This window comes from Oncorhynchus nerka, linkage group LG2, assembly GCF_034236695.1.
Source record: "Oncorhynchus nerka isolate Pitt River linkage group LG2, Oner_Uvic_2.0, whole genome shotgun sequence".
Lineage (NCBI taxonomy): Eukaryota > Metazoa > Chordata > Actinopteri > Salmoniformes > Salmonidae > Oncorhynchus > Oncorhynchus nerka.
The window spans coordinates 62,663,814-62,675,419 of record NC_088397.1 but is presented as its reverse complement, the minus strand read 5'-3'; the positions used below and the strand labels follow the sequence as shown (position 1 = coordinate 62,675,419).

The window sequence follows — 11,606 nt, the reverse complement described above, 5'->3', positions numbered from 1 at the left end:
GCGCAAGCAGAGTAGACTCTCTTCAAAGTTGCAGCGCCCCTATAGGCGGGAGGCACTTACCACAGAACTGTATTGTAGGGGAACGCTTCACCCCTCCCCTGGTTCATGAGGAATGTATTACCACCTCTTCTTCCCCATGAGGCTCAATAGATGTTGCATGAACCCTCAGATCCTCAAGAGGTTCTACAGTTGCACCATCGAGAGTATATCGAATGGCTACATCAACGTCTGGTACGGAAACTGCACCGCCCTCGAATGCAAAGCTCTGCAGAGGGTGGTGCGAACGACTCAGTATATCACTGGGGCGATCTTCCTGCCATCCATGAACTCTATAGCACGCGGTGTCAGAGGATGGCTCGGAACATTTCCAGACTTCTCTCTGTTAACGTCCGGCAAGTGGTATCCGAGCATCAAGCTCCAACAGGCTCCGAGACAGCTTCTGTACCCAAGCCATAAGACTACTGAAAAGTCAAATGGCTAACTGGACGATCTGCAAACTCACAGGACTATCCACACACTCACTACCACTGACTCTGGATTAAAACCGAATTTCAATCAAATGCATAAATGTATGTATTGGATCGCAAAAAAAAAAGTTTGGTTTACCAATAAAATGGTCCGACTGTGAAGTCGACATACTCAGTATTCATATCCTGAAAGAAAGAAATTCTCACTACAATACATTTTAATAGAAAGTTAGCCAAATTAGATAAAATGTTGGTATCATGGAAAGGACAACACCTGTCTATTTGTGGAAAAAATCTCCCTAATTAATTAATTAATTATTTAGTCATATCCCAGTTTACCTGTTTGGCCCTGCCTAAACCTAACGACTTGTTTTTTTAAATTATATGAGCACAAATATTCCACTACTTGGAGCGGCAAACCAGACAAAATTAAACAGTCCTATTTATATAATGCGTATGAATTCAGAGGGCAGAAATGATTCAATATTAAAGCGTTGGACCTCTCACTGAAGACTCTCAGACAATGCGAAACAAGATTGTCTGGTCTGATGAATCCAAGGTTGAACTCTTTGGCTTGAATGCCAAGCGTCATGTCTGGAGGAAACCTGGCACCATCCCTACAGTGAAGCATGGTGGTGGCAGCATCATGCTGTGGGGATGTTTTTCAGTGGCAGGGACTGGGAGACTTGTCAGGATTGAGGCAAAGATGAATGCCGCAAAGTACAGAGAGATCCTTGATGAATACCTGCTCCAGGACTTCCGACTGGGGTGAAGGCTCCACTTCCAACAGGCCAATGACCCTAAGGACACAGCCAATACAATGCAGAAGTGGCTTTGGGACAAGTTTCTGAACGTCTTTCAAATCAAATTTATTTATATAGCCATTCTTACATCAGCTGATATCTCAAAGTGATGTACAGAAACCCAGCCTAAAACCCAAACAGCAAGTAATGCAGGTGTAGAAGCACGGTGGCTAGGAAAAACTCCCTATAAAGGCCAAAACCTAAGAAGAAACCTAGAGAGGGACCAGGCTATGCGGGGTGGCCAGTCCTCTTCTGGCTGTGCCAGGTGGAGATTATAACAGATCATGACCAAGATGTTCAAATGTTCAAAAATGACCAACATGGTCAAATAATAATAAGCACAGTATTTGTCGAGGGTGCAGCAAGTCAGCACCTCAGGAGTAAATGTCAGTTGGCTTTTCATAGCCGATCATTAAGAGTATCTCTACCGCTCCTGCTGTCTCTAGAGAGTTGAAAACAGCAGGTCTGGGACAGGTAGCACGTCCGGTGAACAGGTCAAGGTTCCATAGCCGCAGGCAGAACAGTTGAAACTGGAGCAGCAGCACGGCCAGGTGGACTGGGGACAGCAAGGAGTCATCATGCCAGTTAGTCCTGAGACATGGTCCTAGGGCTCAGGTCCTCCGAGAGAGAGAAAGAAAGAGAGAATTAGAGAGAGCATACTTAAATTCACACAGGACACCGGATAAGAAAGGAGAAGCACTCCAGATATAACAAACTGACTCTAGCCCTCCGACACATAAACTACTGCAGCATAAATACTGGAGGCTGAGACAGGAGGGGACAGGAGACACTGTGGCCCCATCCGATGATACCCCCGGACAGGGCCAATCAGGAAGGATATAACCCCCCCCCACTTAGCCAAAGCACAGCCCCCACACCACTAGAGGGATATCTTCAACCACCAAGTTACCATTCTGAGACAATGCAGAGTATAGCCCACAAAGATCTCCGCCACGGCACAATCCAAGGGGGGGCACCTACCCAGACAGGAAGAACACGTCAAGTGACCCCTCCTAGGAACGGCATGAAAGAGCACCAGTAAGCCAGTGACTCAGCCCCTGTAATAGGGTTAGAGGCAGAGAATCCCAGTGGAGAGAGGGGAACTGGCCAGGCAGAGACAGCAAGGACGGTTCGTTGCTCCAGAGCCTTTCCGTTCACCTTCACACTCCTGGGCCAGACTACACTCAATCATATGACCCACTGAAGAGATGAGTCTTCAGTAAAGCCTTAAAGGTTGAGACCGAGTTTGCGTCTCTCACATGGGTAGGCAGACCATTCCATAAAAATGGAGCTCTATAGGAGAAAGCCCTGCATCCAGCTGTTTGCTTAGAAATTCTAGGCACAATTAGAAGGCCTGCGTCTTGTGACCGTAGCGTACGTGTAGGTATGTACGGCAGGACCAAATCAGAAAGATAGGTAGGAGCAAGCCCATGTAATGCTTTGTAGGTTAGCAGTAAAACCTTGACATCAGACCTTGCCTTAACAGGAAGCCAGTGTAGGGAGGCTAGCACTGGAGTAATATGATCAAATTAGTTGGTTCTAGTCAGGATTCTAGCAGCCGTATTTAGCACTAAATGAAGTTTATTTAGTGCTTTATCCGGGTAGCCGGAAAGTAAAGCATTGCAGTAGTCTAACCTAGAAGTAACAAAAGCATGGATTAATGTTTCTGCATCATTTTGGGACAGAAAGTTTCTGATTTTTTGCAATGTTACGTAGATGGAAAAAAGCTGTCCTTGAAACAGTCTTGATATGTTCGTCAAAAGAGAAATTAGGGTCCAGAGTAACGTAGAGGTCCTTCACAGTTTTATTTGAGATGACTAGGGTAGCCTAGTGGTTAGAGTGTTGGACTAGTAACCGAAAGGTTGCAAGTTCAAATCCCCCAGCTGACAAGATACAAAATATGTTGTTCTGCCCCTGAACAGGCAGTTAACCCACTGTTCCTAAGCCATCATTGAAAATAAGAATTTGTTCTTAACTGACTTGCCTAGTAAAATAAAGATAAAATAAAAAAAACATCAAGATTTAATTGTCAGATTCAACAGAAGATCTCTTTGTTTCTTGGGACCTAAAACAAGCATCTCTGTTTTGTCCGAGTTTAAAAGTAGAAAGTTTGCAGCCATCCACTTCCTTTTGTCTGAAACACAGGCGAGGGCAATTTTGGGGCTTCACCATGTTTCATTGAAATGTACAGCTGTGTGTCATCCGCATAGCAGTGAAGGTTAACATTATGTTTTCGAATGACATCCCCAAGAGGTAAAATATAAAGTGAAAACAATAGTGGTCCTAAAACGGAACCTTGAGGAACACCGAAATTTACAGTTGATTTGTCAGAGGACAAACCATTCACAGAGACAAACTGATATCTTTCCGACAGATAAGATCTAAACCAGTCCAGAACTTGTCCGTGTAGACCAATTTGGGTTTCCAATCTCTCAAAAAGAATGTGGTGATCGATGGTATCAAAAGCAGCACTAAGGTCTAGGAGCACGAGGACAGATGCAGAGGCTCGGTCTGTCGCCATTAAAAGGCCATTTACCACCTTCACAAGTGCAGTCTCAGTGCTATGATGGGGTCTAAAACCAGACTGAAGCATTTCGTATACATTGTTTTTTTTTCAGGAAGGCAGTGAGTTGCTGCGCAACAGCCTTTTCAAAAAAAATTGAGAGGAATGGAAGATTCGATATAGGCCGATGGTTTTTTATATTTTCTGGGTCAATGTTTGGCTTTTTCAAGAGAGGCTTTATTACTGCCACTTTTAGTGAGTTTGGTACACATCTGGTGGATAGAGAGCCGTTCATTATGTTCAACATAGGAGGGCCAAGCACAGGAAGCAGCTCTTTCAGTAGTTTAGTTGGAATAGGGTCCAGTATGCAGCTTGAAGGTTTAGAGGCCATGATTATTTTCATCATTGTGTCAAGAGATATAGTACTAAAACACTTGAGAGTCTCTCTTGATCCTAGGTCCTGGCAGAGTTGTGCAGACTCAGGACAACTGAGCTTTGGAGGAATACGCAGATTTAAAGAGGAGTCCGTAATTTGTCTTTGAGTGGCCCAGCCAGAGCCCGGACTTGAACCTGATCAAACATCTCTGGAGAGACCTGAAAATAGCTGTGCAGCAACGCTCCCATCTAACCTTACAAAGCTTGAAATGATCTTCAGAGAAGAATGGGAGAAACTCCCCAAATACAGGTGTGCCAAGCTTATAGCGTCATACCCAAGAAGACTTGATGCTTTAATCACTGCCAAAGGTGCTTCAACAAAGTACTGAGTAAAGGGTCTGAATACTTATGTAAATGTCATTTCAGTTTCATTTTTTATAAATGAGAAAATATTCAGAAATGTATTTTTACCTTTTTATTATGAGGTATTGTGTGTGTGTGTGTGTGTGTGTGTGTGTGTGTGTGTGTGTGTGTGTGTGTGTGTGTGTGTGTGTGTGTTTTGTGTGTGTGTAGATTGATGAGGGGAAAACATTATTTAATACATTTTAGAATAACGCTGTAACATAACAAAAGTCAAGGGGCCTGAATACTTTCTGGAGGCACTGTATTTGAAAATTATTTAATACATTTTAGAATAACGCTGTAACATAACAAAAGTCAAGGGGCCTGAATACTTTCTGGAGGCACTGTATTTGAAAATTAAATAATCTCAGAAATATCGCCATAGAAAGATAGTTGCAATTTCACTTTAATCCACCAGAAATTACCGAACAAATATTGTGGTTAAACTCAAATATACTAATTGATCAAATAAAAAGTTCTATATTTTTTTTACTGTAGTCTTTGTAATTGATATCAGTAGGACTGCTGGAGTTATGTCACATGCAGTTAACAAAAATATGGAAATGCCTGCTCTGTCAAATTACAACCAACTGATTGCAGCATTACTGCAAAAATGGAGGCAAGGGGAAGGTAAGAAATCCTGCATTAAAGACCAATTGGTTAACGAAAATTGTGATTAAGTATTCCAGTTTAATTTAAGGACCAAAAAATGGACTGCTGTGCCATACAGGTTGCAAAATAGTTGGGAGGAGATTTCCCATGTACCGATTCCATGGCACATGGTTTATGAACTGATACACAAAATGACGGTGGATTCAACACTTGTGTTTTTTAATTTAAATCATTATAAAAAATGATTGCAACCAATGTGTGTTATATATGGGGGATACAACCATCCTCTGCAGATTTTGCTGCGTAGAGACAGAATCATGAGATCACTTGTTTTGGTACTGCCCATATGTAGCTTATTTTTCTGTATTATTGTTCAGGAATGGCCAAAAATGCAACATTTACTTGGAGCAAATAGCAATACAAATAGCAATGCTGGGTGATTTTTGAAAAGTCATAGTCAAATCAATCAATATCATTTGTGCTAAGAGTTATCTTTAATTTACAATATGTAGAAACTATGAGAATAGAAAGGTTCAGAACCTTGTGGAACAGCACAGTGGGAAAAATATGTCAGCTCGAACTCAACTGGATGGTCTTCAGAAATAGATTGGAGGGGTTGAGGGTAGCTGAAGGCTGGGACTAAAAACAAACAAAAGACAACTCATGTAACATATTCTCTTTGTAAAATGTATATAGTATGTACAGTACCAGTCAAATTTGGACACTGTACAATGTACAATGTCATAGACGCAACCGAGAAAATCTTGCATTTGGCCTTACCTCTACCCAATGGAGCAAGAATATCTCGTTTTAAAGCCCTTTTGGCTACCTGGTCTACTATTTTATTCCCGGTCACTCCCGAATGGGCTGGGACCCAGCATAATCTCATTCACTACTACAGCCTCTTTCGATTCTCGCAGAGTTTCCAAACAATCACTGAGGTATGGGGTTTGTCAATAGTTACCACACCACAAAGTCATAAAACCCGCCTAATTCTACAATTGATCGTAAAATAAAATGTTATTTGAAACCCAACCCTAACCTTAACCACACTGCTAAAATTAATAACAAAAAGCATATTTTTGTTTTCATTAACTTTTAAGACATCATAAGACCATTCTGACTTTATGGCTGTGCTATCTAGTGGAAACCCTTGGTATGTATGGTCAGAGAGGAAGAAACGAAGCGATATGTTTCGCTCTCGACAAAATCTGTCCAAAATAAACCCAATGCGTTTCTATGGTTTTATTTTGGACCTAAGCTTTTCGCCGGTCTTCCCGCCTTTGGGACAACGACTCAGGGAGGAGACATGAGCATCTCGTCATTATATACTGATCACTGATATGGTGCACGACATGTGGTGCAGATGTAAACAACACCATAGAGAATGATAGAGGCATCCAGTGGCCAAAAGGCCAATTAAAATGGGCAGCGCCATTGAGGGCTTCCATCGTTTTAATCTAGTCAACTCTTCCAACTTCATTGGCTGATCCCTCCTGGTGACCCTGTTGGAGTCTTGTCCAACTGGGTCATCAGGAGGGATCAGCCTATCTTGAAGAAGAAAATTGACTAATTGAAAATGGAGATAGCCTCAATGCCACTGCCCATGCTGTCACAGACACTACAATGGTACAGCTATCACAGACACTACCAATGGTACAGCTGTCACAGAAACTACAATGGTACAGCTGTCACAGAAACTACAATGGTACAGCTGTCACAGAAACTACAATGGTACAGCTGTCACAGACACTACAATGGTACAGCTGTCACAGAAACTACAATGGTACAGCTGTCACAGACACTACAATGGTACAGATATAAAGATGAGTCCTCTATCTAACTATGAATAACACAGTGGCCTACTTCCGCTGTGTGACTGGAAAATTGCATTTCCGCCACTTACTGGACTAATTTTATTTTACTTTTATTATGAAGGCACCTTTTGTCGTAAAACATTTTGATAACCAAATCAAACTGCATAGGGAGATAAAATATAGATAAAATATTCTGGTTAAAATTCTTATTTTAGATGGGTTATTCTCTCTGTCTCTCTATCTCTTTCTGGCGGTCTCTCTCTCTCTCTGTGTTTTGAGTATTGGCTTAGTAATAGACCTCTGTCAATCAGCAAGCATATCAGAAGAACTATCAAGAGAGACACTGTAAACATCAACAGTATAACTTTACACAATAGTTTATGTTGCAGTCATTGTGTCCCAGATTGTAGAAGTGTTGGTTGGATAATGGTCAGGTAACCGGTTTGAGGACATAGTCCTGAGAGGGGAGACAGTGTTAGAATGCGTTTTGCATCTTATTCCAGGAACTCAGTCAGAGCTAAGTGTTTAATGTAGCTGACACAAAACCATTTTTCTATAAGATCTTTTGGTCACAATTCCGTGCTTATCTGTCTGCATTAACACAGAGTAAGATAATACCGGTATTGTACTGCACTATTCTTACTAGGGAATATATTCATGTTCACTGTTATTGAAATGTAAATCATTTGGAGTCAATCAATCAATTTTGCTATAAGTGATTTCTTATTAACATGTCACGCATTACGTTCTACGCACGTGCCCCTGCACTTTTGACTAGTAAGCCCCTAGCGTGAACCTGCCAACGCCCGCCGCAGAGACACAAATAAAGAGAATACGGTACGGAAAATGACTATTTTTAATAAATTATTTCTTCACGTATAGTAGCTAGTTACTATCGGTGTTATAACTAACATGTCACTATCAACGTAGGTATCTGGTTGTTTACTTCATTGGAGATAAAATGTTTGCTTTTGTCATCTCATTCAACAACAGCATCCGCTTGGTAGCCAATCTAACGTCGTTTACTACGGTAGCTACTGCAAACTAGCGAAAGGAAGCCGCTAGCCAAACTGACTAGCTAAATCAACGCTAATCAGACTTTTTCAATTAAATTATAGCTAACGTTATCTAAACGAGCTAGTGTATTAATGTACTTAAAGCAATCGATCTGACAGGGTTTGTGTGAAAACAATTAAGTTACGTGAATCTGTGTTTCTTCATCGTTGATTGACACTGTTACTACTAGCTGTTAGCTAGCCAGGGTGTTAGCTAGAATGGCGATGGTCGCTCTCTGCTTAAAACCGCTTGGGAGGGTAGTTAACGTTACTGCTAGGAGGAAGCCAGGAGGAATGATTGAACGATGGTAGCCAGCACATAGATGTTTCCATTATTTCACGACAACGTAGCGTGTAATGTTACCTAGTTAGGAGTGTTATTATTTTGATTGTTGACCATTTCTCTACCAATGTTTTAGAATTGTAAGACAGATAGATCAGGCCATCGAATAGTAGCTACGAGCCATCTTTAATTAGCTAGCTGGTTAGCTCATGGTTAGTTAATACATGGATAGTGGAACATCGGGTATATGGTTGTGTAAAGCTGATTTGTTTTTTTTGTCCCCTTCCACAGTGCCATTCAGTCAGTGCTGATAGAAAAGCAATTCAACCAAACTCCTGACTTTGTGGTACATTGATTTCATTTGTTTGGTGTACTGTACTTATTGACAGACTAACGTTACATTCAGAAAAAGGCATAGACCTTTAAAATAAGTATGGTTATGTGGGTTGGCTGGCAGTACGTGAGTCTGTGTGTTTTCTACATAGGCTGTAGGAAGGAAACAGGGAGGCTGTGAAAGATCACTAAAGCCTTTCAGAGTGAGTAAATCCGGTGTAATACCAGACACCGCCTTGCAGATAGAGCTGCTTTTGGTAGTCTATACTGCACAGCATTGTACTGTAAACCCAGATGGGAAAGTCCCTGAAAGTCATTGCACAGCTGCATTGTGTGTACCTCTGCCCCTTCTGTAAAAGTGTCCTAGGTGGGAGAACCCCTGCATCTGCAAAGGGGTGGGATGGTGAATCTTCTATTGACATTCTTGGAATATCTGGGCATCCTAGCATTAGTTCAACATTAGGCACCTGTGTGCGTGTTTGGAGATGGAGACAACACTTTACTGTTGTGATAATGATTGCATCACCCTTAATCCACTCATTTGTGTTTGTAGGCCAGCCAGCACTCTGAAACAAGGCCAACCAAGGCAGTGAAAGTAGCTGACTGACAGAGCGGTGTAATCTGAGTCCACATAGGCGTTAAGTCCACATGGCTAGGTATTGGTTGGCAACTATTGAAGTTGTTTCCTTTCAACAGGCCAGAGGCCTACAGAAAATGACAACATTTTGGAGAGGTGTGTGGAACATATGGTATGACCAGCTCTATCGGGATGTGATTCCATGTTCTCACGGGCCTACATGCAACAAAGGTGGTGGCTGTTTTATTGAAAACCCATACACTCGTCACTCATCCTCTTGTCCGCTTGCTATCAGGAAGCATCATAATTATAGTAGGCATTAACCGTGTTGAGTCACACATAGTGACAAGTTGAGACACCATTTTAGACCCAGCAAGCTGTTGGTTGAACATGCTCATTAGCTAGCTAGCTTTTTCAAGCAGAAATTTGCTTCCTTCAACACTAACTCAAAGTTCTGTGACACTGTAAAGTCCATGGAGAATAAGAACACCTCCTCCCAGCTGCCCACTGCACTGAAGATAGGGAACACTGTCACCACTGATAAATCCACCATAATTGAGAATTTCAATAAGCATTTTTCTACGGCTGGCCATGCTTTCCACCTGCCTACTCCTACCCCGGTCAACAGCACTGCACCCCCCACAGCAACTCACCCAAGCCTTCCCCATTTCTCCTCCCAAATCCGTTCAGCTGATGTTCTGAAAGAGCTGCAAAATCTGGACCCCTACAAATCAGCCGGGCTAGACAATCTGGACCCTTTCTTTCTAAAATTATCTGCCGAAATTTTTGCCACCCCTATTACTAGCCTGTTCAACCTCTCTTTCGTGTCGTCTGAGATTCCCAAAGATTGTAAAGCAGCTGCGGTCATCCCCCTCTTCAAAGGGGGACACACTCTTGACCCAAACTGCTACAGACCTATATCTATCCTACCATGCCTTTCTAAGGTCTTCGAAAGCCAAGTCAACAAACAGATTACCGACCATTTCGAATCTCACCATACCTTCTCTGCTATGCTATCTGGTTTCAGAGCTGGTCATGGGTGCACCTCAGCCACGCTCAAGGTCCTAAACGATATCTTAACCGCCATCGATAAGAAACATTACTGTGCAGCCGTATTCATTGATCTGGCCAAGGCTTTCGACTCTGTCAATCACCACATCCTCATCGGCAGACTCAACAGCCTTGGTTTCTCAAATGATTGCCTCGCCTGGTTCAACAACTACTTCTCTGATAGAGTTCAGTGTGTCAAATCGGAGGGTCTGCTGTCCGGACCTCTGGAAGTCTCTATGGGGGTGCCACAGGGTTCAATTCTTGGACCGACTCTCTTCTCTGTATACATCAATGATGTCGCTCTTGCTGCTGGTGAGTCTCTGATCCACCTCTACGCAGACGACACCATTCTGTATACTTCTGGCCCTTCTTTGGACACTGTTAACAACCCTCCAGGCAAGCTTCAATGCCATACAACTCTCCTTCCGTGGCATCCAATTGCTCTTAAATACAAGTAAAACTAAATGCATGCTCTTCACCTGCATCTGCCCGCCTGTCCAACATCACTACTCTGTACGGCTCTGACTTAGAATACGTGGACAACTACAAATACTTAGGTGTCTGGTTAGACTGTAAACTCTCCTTCCAGACCCATATCAAACATCTCCAATCCAAAGTTAAATCTAGAATTGTCTTCCTATTTCGCAACAAAGCATCCTTCACTCATGCTGCCAAACATACCCTTGTAAAACTGACCATCCTACCAATCCTCGACTTTGGCGATGTCCTTTACAAAATAGCTTCCAATACCCTACAACAAATTGGATGCAGTCTATCACAGTGCCATCTTTTTTGTCACCAAAGCCCCATATACTACCCACCATTGCGACCTGTACGCTCTCGTTGGCTGGCCCTCGCTTCATACTCGTCGCCAAACCCACTGGCTCCATGTCATCTACAAGACCCTGCTAGGTAAAGTCCCCCCTTATCTCAGCTCGCTGGTCACCATAGCATCTCCCACCTGTAGCACACGCTCCAGCAGGTATATCTCTCTAGTCACCCCCAAAACCAATTTTTTCTTTGGCCGCCTCTCCTTCCAGTTCTCTGCTGCCAATGACTGGAACGAACTACAAAAATCTCTGAAACTGGAAACACTTATCTCCCTCACTAGCTTTAAGCACCAACTGTCAGAGCAGCTCACAGATTACTGCACCTGTACATAGTCCACCTATAATTTAGCCCAAACAACTACCTCTTTCCCTACTGTATTTATTTTGCACCCCATTATTTTTATTTCTACTTTGCACATTCTTCCACTGCAAATCTACCATTCCAGTGTTTTACTTGCTATATTGTATTTACTTTGCCACCATGGCCTTTTTTTTTGCC

At 42.5% G+C, this 11,606-nt stretch overlaps 1 protein-coding gene across 2 annotated transcripts in view; it reads left to right on the top strand.

Annotated features, from left to right (window-relative positions):
• The first annotated feature begins 7,732 nt into the window (after positions 1–7,732).
• The window catches only part of cdc42 (cell division cycle 42), a 50,821-nt gene continuing 46,947 nt past the window's right edge, over positions 7,733–11,606 (top strand). The window contains exon 1 of one of the 2 annotated variants that reach the window (XM_029676392.2): positions 7,733–7,816. The gene's annotated coding sequence lies outside the window, so the exon portion shown is untranslated. Of the gene's footprint in view, positions 7,817–8,638; positions 8,664–11,606 lie in introns of those variants that run through there. The other variant, XM_029676402.2, reaches the window with a different exon arrangement.